This window comes from Gallinula chloropus (assembly GCF_964237585.1).
Source record: "Gallinula chloropus genome assembly, chromosome: 1".
NCBI lineage: Eukaryota > Metazoa > Chordata > Aves > Gruiformes > Rallidae > Gallinula > Gallinula chloropus.
Genome location: NC_140085.1, coordinates 122,558,959 through 122,575,345, shown reverse-complemented (window position 1 = coordinate 122,575,345; position 16,387 = coordinate 122,558,959). Strand labels below are relative to the sequence as shown.

Sequence of the window (16,387 nt, the reverse complement as noted above, 5' to 3'; positions counted from 1 at the left end):
GTCTTTTTTTCAGGGTGTTTTATTTCAATCTAGCCCGTGAAGTGTTCAGGTTTGCTCATCACAGTGTTTGGGTTGTTCCCTGATAGCCCTTTTTTGCAGCTGTGATCAGCCCTTGGAGCGCAGCTATCCAGACTTTTTACTTCCAGGGCCTGGTCTGCGCCCAGTCTCTTCTGAGGCCTGCGGGCCTTGTACAGCTCTTAGGCCAGGGCAAGGCCGTTGAGATGAAGAAGCACACAGCAAGCACAGCAGGTCTGTGCCTGGATCTCTGTGGTGCAGCTCTGAACCATTAATCTCTCTTGTGGCTGCTGATGCACGCTTGGGAGTGTGAAATGACATCACAAGGCTTTAAAGCCAACACTGACAGATAACTTTACAGTCTTATCTTTCAAAGTCAAAAGATTTTTTTTTCAAATCCATACTACGTTATAATCCTGAGCCCCTTGTTTGCCCCCATCTCTTCCCCTTGTCTGCCCTCTTTCATGAATTATTCGCTGTTTCATAAATAAATAAGTGTAGGATACTGGAAGTGTCTGCTGCCTGACGTATGGTGGAACTAGTGTACATCCTCGGTGGTTGTATTTATAGCATGCAACAGCCAGATCCACCACAACAAGCAGAACTGCTCTTCAGTGTCATTGGATTTCCCTCGTGTTATGGCTTAACAGAGGGATGAGGCCATCTCCTCGCTGATAGGTTTGGTACCCAAACCCTCTGAAGCAATTTTCATCAGGCTGTACCATGTGCCCTCACGTACTGAGTGTTTGATGCCCAGGCTGGCACAAACCAATTTGTTGATGCTCTGTTTACCTTGTACTCCGTACCGTGCTGTGCTCCAGATAGTGAAGGAAAGCATTGCATCTGCTGCCCTTGTCGCCTGGGAGAGGGATTAGGATGGGAAGCAGAGCATCCACTGTAGCAGGAGCTGTTACCCATCTCTCTGCTGCTCACATAACCGATAATCTCCTACGTTCAGCACGAAGCATCCAGAACAAAGTGCTACCCGCGCCATTCCCCTGCTGACATCCATCGCTCCAGTTTCCATCTGCTTGCAGGTTTCCAGGGCACCAGCTGTGTTCCCAGCTGCCTGTCCTCTCCCATACCTGTCGCTCAGGTCCTGGGACAGGCTTCGTGAGGAGTTACCCAGTAACTCCACCCTAGAGGGCTGGCAAATCACACCGGCAAAACATGGCTCCTTAGATTTTTCATATGTGGATGTAGATGTGTATGCACATTCATCTAATGCAAGGCATGAACTCATACATGTGGAATTTCTAGAAAAATAACTAATTTGCTCTGTGCTGTTGGCTGCTTTGCTGGGCTTCTCTCTCAGCTGATGTGTGCTCTCAGCCCCATTTCTGTTCTTGAATGCATTCCGGCATTAGACGTGTTCCTCAGTCACTCAGTCTATCACAGAAATATTTGTCTCCCCTGGACCTCCAAATTTCTTTGCTGGAATCCACTCAAAGGTGGAGTTTAAGCAGGCATAACTTTAATCACAGTCTTGGACTGCTCCTGAAGATGATTCACACTGCAAGAGAAGTGGGAATTTTTCTTTTCCCTTGGGACTTGTAGCCCTTCCATCATGTATTGGAAAGGAACCAAGATATTGATCTTTAACATTCTTGCTCTCTTTACAAGAAAGTGTAAGTATTTTACATCACTATAAGTATTTTACATAATGTAAGGGAGGCTTTGGCATCCTCCAAGCATTGTATCCATCATGCTGAAAGGACACAAAAAACAGTTGTAGAAGGATTTGAAAAGCCTACTACAAACGCTCTGAAATCGGTGTGTTTTCAGAAGGGGGTCATACAGAAGATGCCAGGCAGTTGGGTGTAAGGGTGCCTTTTCTTTCACATTCCCTTCTTGCCATCCAAATCCAACAGTGGCCTTACCACCTGCGTACAATCCACGATTGCAGACTCATGCTGCAGTCACCTTGTACGCCCTCCTTCCCCATCACATACTGCGATTCATACTCTCAGGCTCTGCTACCAGCTGACTTGAAGGGACTCCAAATTTGGCAGGAAGAGCATGGCTGCTGTGGAGTCTCTAATGCATCCATCTGTGTTTTATTCATCACTGACAGCCGGTTTGGAGAGGGTGGGGATCTGAGTAAAGTGTGTAAAATATACTGCCAATGGCCCGATAATTAAAAGAGATAAGATAACAGAATATGTAATAATATTGTTACATATGCACAAAGCAGGGCTGATCTCAGTGTTGGAAGTTGGGTATTTCTGAGCTGTGTGCCTTTAAGACCTACATAACGCTGCAGCATTACCTTAGGGTTTTTCTTTTGAATTTCCATCTTTAGAAAACCAAGCTTGCTTTTTCTTCTTCTTTTTTTTTGTTCCCATCCTTTCTCTGACAACACTCTCAACATCTGGGGGTGTTTATTTGAAAGTAGACTCACTGCATACGAGATATTATGGTGTGATAAGACCTGTTACAGTAAATGGGGGTAGAATCATGTGGCCAGCGCTGTCACAGAGATGGCATGGTTGAGTTGACTTTATTACCTCTGCTTTATAATACCTTTTTTTTAATTTATTTAGGATAGCCACAACTAATTTTTCTCTATTGCTCCCTGACATCTGGTGGCAGCACCAGGTAATGCAGTTAATTTGTTAATCTTGCCGAGGGGGTAGCTCGGAGGTTAGGTTTTGATGCTTCAGTAGCTTTGCTGGAAAAGAAACCAACTTAGCTCTTGGTATTGTATTTTGGAGTGGGTTTCAACACCTGGGTAGGAACACTCGTGGGATTTCAGCAGGCAAGACCCTTCAATAAACTGTGTGTTTCATAGAATCATAGAATTGTCTCGGTTGGAAGGGATCCTTTATATCATCAAGTCCAACCATCACCCTAACCTGCTATCCACTACTAAACCATGTCCCTCGGCACTACATCTGTCTTTTAAATACTTCCAGGGATGGAGACTCCACCACTTCCCTGGGCAGCTCATTCCCACCTAACAAACTGTGAACTTCTTCTGTGAAGGAGTTTTTCCTGATACCAAATCTAAACCTCCCCTGGCTTAACTGGATGCCCTTTCCTCTTATCCTGTCACCCATCGCTAGGAAAAAAAGGTCAGCCCATGCCTCTCCACAACCTCCCTTCAGGTAGTTGTAAAGAGCAATTAGGTCTCCCCTCAGCCTCCTCTCCTCCAGGCTAAACAATCTCAGTTCCCTCAGCTGTTCCTCATAACATTTATTCTCCAGTCCCCTCACTAAGCCGTGTTGCCCTTCTCTGGACATGCTTTCTCTCTCACACACACACACATATCACATTAGAAATTAAATGGTAAACTTGTATTAACATGGTGCATCCTGATTTAAAATGTTGCCAGTGGAATTAATTTCACTACAAGCTGCTTTGCTGCTCAGAGCGCGTGAGGTTGACGACAGCAATGCTGCGGGAGAGGGGAAGGCCGCTGGCCAGCTCTTCTTGCTGGCTGGCTCTGAGGGAATGGTCAAGTCCTGTCAGTCTCTGCTGGGAAGAGACCCCTGTTGGCTTTTGCTTGAAATGAGTCCCTTCTGCTCCTTTCTTTTCCTCCCCTTCTTGAGTGCTGGAGACAGAAACGAGGATAAAGCAAGCAGAATGCATGTATGCGTGTGGCTGGTGCAGCAGTATCTGAGCTCGCTGCAGTTCCAGCACAGGAGCTGGAGGTTTGTGTGTGGCTGCCGGGAAGGTGTCAGTGAATGTGCCCCCGATGTTGCTGAATTTCGGGTGCTGTGTCACCAACAAATCACATGGTTTCTCTGTGAAGGCCAGTAGGAGGAATAGATGGATAAAGCATTGTTGATAGGAAGGGCAGCTTGCCTTGTAGTGGTTTGTTTTCTATTCACGGGTTCCCCTTGTACTACCTGTTCCTGCCTTCTCACTGCGTAAGAGTAGCGAGACCTCAGCGGGGATGTAAAGTGATAGCGATTAATTTTGTGCGACATACTGCAGATTGCACTCCCGTTCCAATTTCAGGCAGAGTGCTTGAAAATCTGCTTCTTTTCCTCCCCATTCTCCAGTGGCAAGGTGAGAAGCCAACCAGCTGACACTGGGAAGCGTAACCCCCACTGCTGCTGTGCCGTGGGAAGCGCTGTACTCCAGGACAGGCTTTTTCTGCCGTGACTCCTGGTTCTTCACTCAGTGCCATTTTGCCAGTTCCTACATGTCAACAGCATGGCATTTCCAGCAGCTTGCCCCCTGTTTCTCTGGCAATCAATCAAGCCATAATCTGGCAATCAAGTATATTCTTTTTATTCTCTCCCATGGGGTAGGTTTTGGTTTTTTTTCGCTTGTTCCAAAGACCCTTCCATACTGGATTTTGCTTATGAGATTGCCCAGCTTTACTTCTGAGGAACAGCTGCCATTTATTCATCACCATGAGTTTTCTGGCAGAGTGGATGGGTGCTTATCCTGGTTCTTGCCCTGGAGGCAGGGCAGAGCAGGAATGGGGAACCCCTGTGGGCTGCCCGGAAGAAACCACTGAGGCAAGTGTCAAGGTTTATGTCTGTCAGCGTTTGCAAGGCTGAACTTTGTGTAGGAGAAGCTTTGGAAAAGACTGGCCATGTTCAGCAGATGGGACAGCTTTGTGGTGGCCTGAATTTCACTGGAGCCTTGATGCCAAGGTATGTCCTATTGAAATACCCGTGGAGCCTTGTCCCAGCTCATAGGAAATGTGACCACAGTAGATTTTAGGCTGCCCTGAACGTGCTCCTTGGTTATTGGCTGATAATGCTAAAGCCTGCTCCAGGCTTCACAGCACAGGACACTGCGAGACATCTTATGGCAGAGGAAACCTGTTGGGAAGCTACTGGCCCAGTGGAAATGGGTTTCACCAAAGTGCTCAAGGGCTTGAGCTGTATGTGAACTGACACTGATGAACTCTTGCCACAGCCTGATGCCTTCTCCTAGACAGGTGAAGACCCAGCCCTGTGATCCATACTGTATGGCTCCAGCCATACAGTACAGATGGGGTCACAGAGGGTGATTTGGGGAGAACAAAAATGCTCCAGCACAGTAGGAGATACGGTGCCTCTGGACCAAGCATCCTATCTTGAAGAGCAGCTGCATATTGTCACTGTTGCTGTGGCTGATGGAGCCATGATGTGACCAAAAGGACTGAGAGCTCCAGAGAAAGGTTTCAGGGCAGAGAAAGGAACCCCAGGATACCTTGAGCTTCATCATCCCCATCTTTTGTCATTTGCTTTGGAAAGGTTTAACAGAAATTGCACCATGGGAAGGTGCTCAAATTAGTACTTTCCTTCCTGCTCTGTCCTGTCATTGGCAAGCCTGTGAGTATAATCCATTATTTCGGAAGTATTTTACACAGGGACTCTGGAAATAATAGCTGCAGAGTCTTTTTCTAGCTAGCCTGTTAGCGATGTTTCATCCTTGTTCATAGTGTCAGTGTGCCATCCCATGTCATAGAAAAAAAAAGCCCCTAAAGATTAAGACCTGCACTTTACAAGGAAGTTTAGTAGTCTGAGTTATACCCAAGTCCATTACAGCTTATTGGGTGAAATACTTACCATATGTGCTTTCCCACTGTGAAAGGCAACTAGACTTGATTAGTTGTTTAAACGCGCAGATACTTTGAATGAGGAATTGAGAGGAAGCTCTTGGTTGGTGGCAGAGGCAGCAGGAAGGACAATACGAGGCTATGAACTGCCATAAGATCTCCCAAGCAATAAAACTGCACTCCACAATCTTCTGTGTTCAAGATGACTTCATCTTAACCTGCACAGCAGTAATTTCCTGCTCTACAGTGACTAAGTGGTCAGCATCTGAAAGTCAGCTCAGTCCTTTTGGGGGGAAAGATCACGAACCCTGGAGAGCCTTGGTCTACCTCCTGCCATGGAGAACGGTGTCCTCTTCAGATCAGCTGCCATCTCCCCTGGGTGGCAAAGAGCAGTTTCTGCTCTCCATTCTGTCAGTTGGGTTTTGCGTGGGCAGGAAATACACTTGGTGAAGCTGAAATGTTGGGGTTTATGTAGTGCAGCGGCTCCATATTCTTCTGCTGTGTAGTCCACACTTTGGTAGAGGGATTGTTTCCTCGAACTTGAGCATCATGTAGCAGGCCTGCAGCAGTTACACCAGTCAGTTCTGTGTGAAAGTACTGATTTCATTTATTTTAGCTACACCTGCTGCAATTTAGCAGAGTCTAAATAGTGACAGAACGCTGTTGTACCGGTCATACGACTTTAGAGCCCGTAGCACAGCCTGCAAGAGCATCCCAGCACTGCTTGCTTTCAGCATCACTCTGGGGAAAATGAGCTCGGGAACCTGCCACCACAGAGCCAGGAGAGGTTTGCAGTAGCTTCTGTTTGTACAAAAACTGCCTCTGCGTCAGAATGGAAGATCTTTATTTGAAACCTTCGTTTAACATTTGGGAGGGATTTATTTTTTTTTTTCCTGCCCAGTTATAATTGTTAAAATAGGTCAAGGTTGAGATCCACATCATCATAAATCACTCCCCCTTTAAAGGCAAATGTTTTCCTATGCGGCCCAAGGGACTGAAATCAAGCCTGACAAGATGCACAGACCTGCATTTTATTCTTGGCTTTTCCACGCTGCCCTGGCTGTATTTTCCTCCATCTGGAGAGCAGTGCTTACCTTGTGCCGCCGTTGTGGGGATTAATTAATCCCTCTATTTGCACAGTGCTTTCAACATGCCCAAACGAAATGCTGTTACTTTAATTGCCTCGCGGCTCTGCGCAGCCTCCTGTGACAGCAGGGCCTGGGAGCCAAATGGACAGGCAGACTGAGGCCCTTCTACCCAGTAAGCATCCAGGGCCACCCGGCCTGTCCCACTTCCCAGCCAGCCCAAATGGAGGGGGACACCGTCCCTGCTGTTGTGTGTGCCCAACCTCTGGGTTGGGCACAGGTTTACCAGGATTTGTGTAGGCTCCTGGGCTGTTTTCTGTGCCTCATGGCTAGAGTAGCCTCTAGAGGAGGAGCCTGCGCTGGTGATGAGGCTGCCATGGGGAAGTCTTCTTCAGCAAGACTAGGTGCATCTAGCACTGACTGCTACAAATTCTGACCTAAGTTCACCAGCCAAATTGTTATGTTATCCATCGATGTTTGGAGCACAAGAGGAGGTTTGTCTTTTGCTTAGAAAATGTCAGACCACCACAGAATGACATGCTGGGTCATATGCAAATCTCTGAGGACAAAACAGTCCCTTAGCCATCTTAAAGGTGGATTATCAACTTTATCTGTAATCTTCCAGGCATTTAAGGCCATAAAACAGAGAAGTGATGCTGTCTTTAGAGGGCAACAGGGTTTGTGCAGTTTTTGGCAGAGACCTGTCTTATCTACTTGTGTTCTCACCTACTTGAATGTTCCTTGTTAAATGGCTGACCCTATTCTTTTGGAGGGCGGGATTGGCTCACAGTACAACAGGGTTAAAGGTGAAACAAGGATATTAACTTGTTACAGGAATAAGCATTTGCATGCCAGTGATTGATTTTCTTTGCCTCTCTCCTTACAAAAGAGATGCAGTAGTAAAGCATATAGGGTTTCACAGATGGGACATAAGATATCAATAGAAACATTGTGGTGGTGGTTGCTGTTTCATTTCCTTCTGTCTCTTCATTTGCTGTCTTACTTTATCACTTTCCATTTTTTGTCAGTCTCTATTTCTTCCTTTCCCCCTTGGCAGAGTTATTTCCAAGTGGGACTGGCTGCCAGCATGGTGATGCTCATGAAGCAGTGTCCACACTTGCCAGTGGCCCATAGCCTTGGAAGGTTGGCTATATATATCTGTGGGACCCTCAGAAAATGCAGTCCACAAATGGACAAGGGTTGGTAAGCCAGAAGACAAAATATACTTTGCTGTCATGACAGCCAATCCTTTTCTAGTGATGGATTCAGGACACTTTGATGCCAGTAGGAGGAAGTGGAGTGTAAGAGAGCACAGAGGGGGAAAGGCCTTCAGAGAAACATTTGAGTTGCTAGTCATATGTCAGGAAACAAATGTAGGATGACACTACTGCATGGACAGTGGTAGCTGTGGTCAGCCTGTTGTGACCTACTGGAGGAGCAGTGTGGGCTTTACCTTGCAAGAAGGAGGATGAAAAGGACATCTTTCTTAAGCTACCTAAACTGAGGAACTGCTGTGTAGGTGCAGCCTTCAAACAATTCAGCTCAAGCATGAGAGAGAAGCTGTGGGGAAGGCTTAAATTATTCCACTTCTCTGAAGAAGAAAACAAAAACACAATTGTAGATTCAAAAATCCACCCAGGAACACCAGAGTGAGTCAGCATGTTTCTTGGTGGGAATGCCAGCCTGGCCAGGAACGTGCTTACTACACGTTGCCTGAAGAGATGCATTTTGGTCCTACACAAAAGAACAGAATTCCAACCAAGCTTTGTTTTGTCATGTCTGTACTGCACTAAACATTCCTGTGAAATGGAAGATCTGTTGGTGACTCACAGCGGTGGGAACTCTGGTGTGAGACCTGTATGTTTACTGGAAAATCAGAGCTTGGAGCTGACAGGCTCAGCCTGAATCTCATGTTGGAGGGATACCAGTGTGACGTGAGGTAGGGATTACTGTCATTTTCATCCTTCTCCATGTGCTCTGCCACAACAGAAAGGGCTTAGAGATGGCATTTGATACAGAGCGGTGTTTGTAAGAGAGCGAAGGATAATGATTGATTAGCAGCACAGCCAACTTGCTGGTGTGTGTGTGGCACTTCAGCACACACTGATGGGCTTTCTTCAGTTAAAGCTGTACGCCCTTCGCTTTCCTCCTGGTGCAGAATGACCCAAAGACTTCTTGAGGGCACACCCTTAGTCATCAGGTTCTTCATGGCCATCCCTGGAGCTATTTTATAACTTCTTGACAGTGTCCCCCACGTTTGCTACTCTGACATGAGCTCCTCTTCCTCCTCAAAAAAAAATTAACAGAGTTGCCTTGGGTAATGTTCATTCTGCTAATGTGCTTTGCTGAGATAAGAGGAATGACTGTCACTTGAGATAGCTGGAAAAGGAAATGAGGAATTTATTCAGAAGAGTACAAATCATATTGCTTTCTCTTTCAGGGAGCCAGCAGGTACCAGTGGTCGGTGTGAGGGGGAGGATTGCATGGTAGACATGGAGGCATGACCCTGATCCACACGCATGCTGTGTCTTTCTCATTCATTGCTTGCTCCCATCTCCCTCGGTCCCCCAAAAGTGGGAGGATAGAGGCTATTGTTCCCTGACTGATGGAAGAACAGTCTTAACAGTCCTCTTTCCTAAGCAGCATTGTGTCCTCGCTGTTAAAACCCCATGCAGGGGCCTTTCATCTGCCTTTCCCTCTCAACCCAACAGAGAACCAAGGTTCCTTTCCATTGTCTCTGACTGAGTTGGGTGCCATGTCCCCACTGTCCTGGGGCTTTGTGCTCTGGGTGGTGGGAGGCTGGGCCTCTGCCTGAAGGAAACAGGTACTTGTGGGTAGCTGGCACTTCTGGAATAGGGAAGCAGAGTTTTCATCTTGGCTTTCAGCAGAAATGCCTCATCACTCTTACACGGCCGTGGCTGTTGGCTCAGGTCTCGCTGTCCTGGTTTTGTTTTGCTTTATTTGGGGAGAGGGGGAAGGAGAAGGGGGAGAAGCAATCCTCTGTGAACAGAGGGTTACCTCTGGCTCTGCTCTTTCACATGCTGCTTTACCTTGGCTTCTTCAGCATCTTCTGGCGGTGCAGTTGGTGCTGTGGGAACTGTGCAAGCAGTCCTGGCACTGCAGCCTTGCCATCTTACCCAGTGCCCTCTGGGACCCAAGCAAGGCTGCAGCCTGAGTTTCTTACCTTCAGTCACCCAGTGTGGCTCCATACCTGCAGGGTCCATCATGTGCTTGCTCAAACCATGAGATTTAAGTCTAGAGTTCCCAGGACGTAAAGGCACGGTCAGATCTGTTTGGCTGGGGGACCATGTGGGAACTTTCCCTGGCAAAGTACTATTTTCACCTTGAACAGAGATGGAGACATGGCACAGAGTCTGCTCAAGGCTCCTCCTCAACAAAGGCATGCTAAATGTTGTTACTCCAAGAGTCTGGCCACTCTTGTGAAGAATAGAGGGGTGGCTGTGGAAAGGCTAGCTGCTGCTGCTGCAGGAGGAAGAGGTCAGAGCCATCATTATCTTGCCAGCAGGACCAAACCAAGCTGCAGCTCCACAGGGTTCCAGACTGGTGTTCCTGATTGTTTTGGCTCTTACCTGGCTCACATCTCTCTGCTGCTCTGGGCAGTATTGTGCTTTGTTTTGCTGTTCTCCAGGTTGGAGATGATGAGATGTGCTCCCTTGTTGCTGTTGCCTGGTACAGTTGCAGCCTCTCTCCCACTGTCCCATTTTTGCCTGTCTCCTCATCGTCAAAGGAGACAGAGACTGTCAGGAAACTAGGCTTGTATTGCTTTTCTCTTGCTTTCTTCTTCACAGGGGTCAGGAGGGCGAAGAGAAAGGAGGCAGGAAATGGCCAAAGCAGACTGGCAGTCTGTCCGTGGTGCTGCTGGCAGCATGGGCAGTTTTTGATGGGGAACACTGTCTGCCACTCCTCCTTGCTGCCTGGAGGTTCTGGTAGAACAGATGCAATCCCTTTGGGAGCCTGCCTGGGAAAGGAGGATGGGAAACACCCTCTTGTTTTTCAGAGCAGGGTCCCAAACCAAGGCATTTGAATATGCTCACCTGGGGTTCGGCAGGAGAAGCCTGTTAGGGCACAATGTACGAGATTCAGTTGTGAGTTTGGGGGGGGGGCTGTGGCTTTGTGTTTGGTGTTGATGAAGGTATTTTTAAAAGCAGATCGACTGATGTAGAGTATTCCTGGGCTTTCATTGCCCTGCTACATGGTGCCAGTTGGTCATTAAGAAATGTTGCATTTTTGTTGCCTTTCACCTCTAAATCACAATAAAGGAAATAAATTTCATCCAAGCTTCCGCTCAAACGCTTACTGCATTCTCTTGCCACTTCCTGAATGCTTGCAGTTGGCTCAGAACCGGGTACTAATAATGGCATTGTATTAGTTTATTTTTAACTTCACTCTAAGCCTGGAAGCATCCAAGCAGAAGAAGTATTTAATAGCCAAGAAACTTAGGGGAACGGTACACATTGCCCGGTGCTGTTAACATCCTTCAGCAAAAAAGATTAAGTGCTGCTGTCGTCATTTAAGCTTTGGGGGCGGGAGGGAGCGGGGGAAGGGAGAAGGGAGGTGTCTGATCCACTTAATGCAAAGTATAAATTGATGTCGTTTTAATTTTCTTCTTATAAGATTTACCACTTTACATGTAAATACCAGGCAGCGCTGTGGCTACGCTGGATTTCCTGCTCGTACGGAGAATGTGCTCAGCTACTGGAACTTAACTGATCGCACTGAGTTAAGGGGAGGATAATAAAAAGCTATGGAGTGAATAATGGGAGGATTTAAAAATGAGGCATGGGGGGCAGAAGATAGAATACAGTGTAATTTTGGAGGTAAAACTACAGTTGAGATTAGCTGTATGTTTCTGGACATCTGGCTGATCTAATGTCTGCCTGACGATTATCTCTCAGTTGTTCAGCCCACCACCTTTCTGCGTCAGATTAGGTCTGTTTAAATATGTATGCAGAAAGAAGAAGGGTTATTGATTCCACCCAGCCTGATTTCAGGGGACCTTAGTTTGGAGGTGGTTTTATTTCTACTTTAGGTCACGTGTCTTTGGTCCTTGTTGCCTCTTCTCAAAAGCCGTGTCAGAACAAGAGCACTGGTGAGAAGCTTAGCCACAGGGAAAAGTTTAAGGTAACAACCTAGAGTTTTTAGAGGAAACAATTTAGGAAGGGAAATGGGCATCTTATTAGTTACTAAAAATGCATCTTCTGAACAATTGGATGAAAATTAGCATCTAATAACGCTGCATCTGTATTTAATCCCTTTTACTGTTGCAGATTTTTTAATTAAAGACTCTCTGTCTTTACGCCAATTAGTTTGAGATCTTAACCTCTGTGCATAACAAAAACGGTTGTGGGAGCTCCTCTGACATCCTCAGCACTATCTGTAAAGAAAGACAACTGCTAGGAAAAACACATTAATATCAGCTCCCATAGAAACCCTCCAGCATTTCATTAGCAGTTGTAAGCTGGAGAGACAATAAGGGAGGCTTTATTAGGCGAGAGGTGGGAACTGGAAAATTGGCAGGAGAAAATCAAAGTTTGATCATGAGCAGTCCCTCATGAGTAGTCCCTCACGACTAGAGCATCATCTCGTTGTGCCTGTGTTTGCATTTCTGTCACACCCTAATCACAAGTGTCTGAGGCCGTGTAATAAATAAATAGAAAAATAAATAAATAGATAACCCGACCTTCCTTCCCGAACAAGAGAAAAGCAGTATGATGGCTCAGCGCCAGCAAAAACTACTCTGCAGCCATCTGCTCAGCATCAGCCCATCACCAGCCAGCACGCTGCAAGTGGGAAGCACAGATCCTACCTCAAGGCCTGATGGTCAAAATGTCACTGATTTTATGTTCTTTGCAGAGTATATTTAGTTTGACCTTTTACTTACAGGAACCGTCTTCACTGGTGTTTCTAGTTACACATCTATGTTGAAAATCCACTGTAAACATGTTATGTCTATATGGAAAGGCTAAGGGTAGGGAGCTGAAGCACTGAATACTTTGGTACATTACTCTAAGATGGCTTAAATTGTTAAAAAATGAGCACATGCTGTGGGATGTGGGAGAATGGACAGATTAATGCAGGCATGAGAGTGGTTAGAAAAGGTGATGTTTATGTAGAGACAGATTTCTCAGGATGTTTATGTCCCTGAAGGTGGGTCCTGGGTTTTTTTGATGGTCTGGTTGCTGGATCTTTGTGCCATGAAAGACAGTCTTTGGAAATCGGGTGCCTGCTTTCTACTGCATTTTCCCTTCTGAATACCTTGGAGCTTTTGAAATTTTTCCTGTTTACATGCTGGGCTTCTTAGAACCTCTGGTAATCTGATTTACAGCAGCTACGAAAGCTGCTACGTCTCTTTTTTATCCTCTGCCCTGTGATGCCCCTTCTGGAGCACGATCTTCACGGTTTAGTAATGCTGACAGCCAAGTGTCAACACTGGGTTTTTGGAGATACCCAAAATCTGTTAAAATAAGCGATGTGTAGTCTACCAAGTGCCTTTGTGGATGGAGACTTCTGAGCCTTCATTTCAGGGCTTCTGCATGGTTAGGTAGGCATTATGATGTGTCCGTGGGTGCTTTTTGTGCTTTGGGGAGCTCAACACTCACGTACATGTTAAAAAAGGAAAAGTGAGATCTGAAAACCCTGTTCAAGTGACACTGGATGGATTTACTTAGAGCGAGCCATATGCTTGCTGCTTCAGAGGAGGGTGGTGAAGATTTAGCAGGTGTCGCCAAGTTGGAACAGAAAACCCATGAAACTAGAACGAGATCTTCCCCACAAAAATACCTATGCTCTTTTTCCCAACCAGCTCTACTTTAAACTGGCTGTTTAGCCAGTTGTATGCACGACCCACACAGTCAGATGGGGTGTGGGTGCGCGTGAGAAAGTCAGAGCACAACTGGGTGCTACCCCCAGACCCTGCACTTGTTCGGTTGTGGGCGAGACTCGTGTTGCTGCCGGAGGAAGGGGAGGAAGCCACCGTGCAGTTTGGGAAACTGCTTTCTGCGTAGTCACGGTGTTGGTGGAGGCTCCTTGCAGGCACTGGTGACCCCTGATGTGGAGCCACGCGCTGGAGTTTGAGAAGCTTCAGTCTTCTGATGAAAATTTTAAAGAAAAAGATAAGAGCTTGCTTTCTCACGCCACCTTTGTTCCCTTTCAGGTTTTGATGCCAGGAAATGCATGTGTTAGACCTGGCATCCAAACAGCCTTTTGGGCACTTGCTGCTGTGCACCCTGAATGCAGGATCACCAGTGGTCATAACCAGTACGGACCACTTCAGGCTTTAGTCCCCTTAGGGGCTTGCTCATGTTCTTCTCTGTGCTGAGCGCAGGTCAGGGAGAGCAGAAGTCTCTTGCAGTGAGCTGGGATCTGGGGGCAGCCAGCCAGGTTAAAACACTGATTATTGGTATGTTTTAACACTGAACAAGACGTAACGTGAATATGGATTTTGTGGTGTGTAGGTATTTTTAGAACTGTAGAAATGCAGGATGGAAAGCACCTCTAGGAGGAAAATCTGACTCCCTGCAATCACTGGCAGCTGCATCATCTGATGCCTTCAGGTATTTACCAAATTATGTCTCACAGCTAACTGGCTGTTGCCTCCAACAGTGCAGTTGAAAGCTTGTTCAGAAACTCATTTGTATGAGAGGTTAAACACCTAATTTTTACCTGAGACAATACAGTTGTGGTTTCGTATGCATATGGTTCCATGGGAGAAAACAAGGGAAGCCAGGTTATGGTCAAAGGCAGCTGGACTTGAGTATTGCTGCCTTCAGCACAGCAAGCCACATTCTTCTGTTCTTTCCTCACACAGCAGTAGGCTGATCACAAATGGGAGAGCTGAGCATTTCTTTTTTAGATCTTCTGCACTCTCATTTTGTCATATTTGACCTTGGATGGCCAGAGTCACACTCTACTCCAGAGGAGATTTCATCAGTGCTTCATTCTGTAGCACCCGTATTGCCATGTGCCTCCTGGAAATAATCACCTGCACAAGCCTTCTTCACACCTGCATCACACTGGTTGCCAATACTCACCTTCGGAGCGGGTGGTACAAGTCTTCCATCTGCAAATCCCGATGACTGAGCCCAGTGTATGGCAAAGATTGCTAGTCATATGCTGAGGACATAACACAGTTAATGGTATTCCTTCTCTTTTGGTGTGAAGCACCTCCATTTCCCCCAGTGGCCTCTGTGTGACAGTGTTGGCTAGCTGCATCACCACTGAGCCTTCCTTAGGGTATCCTTTATTTTTTGTGACACTTACAAGTCAGCTCAGATGCTTGCAGAATTCCTCTAGCAACTCCTGTGGGCAGAGGCTATTGTGACTTCATATGGGAGCTCCTTTATCAGAGAATCACAGAACCATGGGGGCTGGAAGGGACCTCTGGAGATCAGCTAGTCCACCCCCCCTCCTAAAACATCATCAGACTGGTTCTGTACAGCTTTTCTTGGTGTTCCCCACATGGTGCTCAATCAGCAGATTTACTGAGGGGAACTCAGATGGTTCCAGTGGTATTTCTGTTGCATACAAAGTGAGTCAGCTTTTCAGAAAGAATTATTTGGGTTACTTTGAAATAACTAAGCTTCAGTAAGCCGTGCTGCATGGCTTTTTACCATTCCCTACTTACTCCACGCCTTCGTTTAATAAAGCTATTAGAAATGGACATCTGTTTAAATTAATAAAACAATTTTTTGGCTTCATTTAGCAGCAGTAATGCTGGCAACGCTGCTGAAGATGTACACTGGTGATCTTGATTGGAAAATTAATGCTGGTTTTAAGTTCTGAAAGGACCATTTTCATAATATTGTTGCATTTTAATGGGACATTACCAGTTTAAGAAATAGCAGTGAAGATGATACCTCGCTGATGGCTTGCTGCCAGGTACCAGCCGTTCCAAAAGGCGGCAGCAATGGCTCATACCCTGTGGTATGTCTGATTGAAAATGCTGCAACGATTTTTTTTCCCAATAGTTGGAGCTTGGTTTTCCATTTCTGTTGGCACTTTATCAGATTGGACAATGAAAATGCTAACAACAATTTATAATAGCTTTTACTTTCTTCTTGTATTTGCTTTCTTAAGCAGTGTAATTCTCCTGTAATGATGCAGCAGGGGAGTATTTACTTGTGTTGACTTTAAATTATCCATTTGAGTGAGAAAATTATTCCGTTCAACACATGTAAATGTGTTTCAGAAGCCCTTTCAGATCTGTGTTTTTCAGCCATTTTGATGAAAGTAAGTTCAACTTAGGACAAAGGGGAACTTGGCTGTGTTTGAGCAGTCATGGTGGGGGAGAGGGCAAAGTATGCAGAAAGGACATTTTTTTCATTATAGTTGAATTATTTCTTTGTTTTGAAAGATACTCTTAAAATGCTTTTTATATGAAAAAGTGATGCAGGATAGCAGACAGCCATTCTGCTCTACCTCTCTGTACCCAGCAGGTCACAAGTGGCTTTTGAATGGACCTCCATAGAGGGAGTATATCTAGAGCCACAGAAACATTTGGCAGCTTCCCCGTGGTTTTTGCTGGCTGCCCATTGGTCTGGGATGGCATTGAGAAGAGACCAGAGCAACCTCTGGGCTATAGAGGCCCAGCACCTGGCATGTGTGCATAGGAGGGGACATTCAAGCACCTGTGAGGATTCTAAAATGCAGAGATGGAGGAAAATAGCAGCCAAGGTTAAATAAAAGGATGAAGGAAAGATGGCAGAGCCTCCTTAAGCATTTCTTTTTTTAATTTTCATTGGTGAAGAGATATACCACAACTATT

At 46.1% G+C, this 16,387-nt stretch overlaps 1 protein-coding gene across 1 annotated transcript in view; it reads left to right on the top strand.

Moving 5' to 3' along the window:
• Positions 1-16,387, top strand: part of TSPAN7 (tetraspanin 7) — a 100,830-nt gene that overhangs the window by 44,080 nt on the left and 40,363 nt on the right. The window lies entirely within an intron of this gene.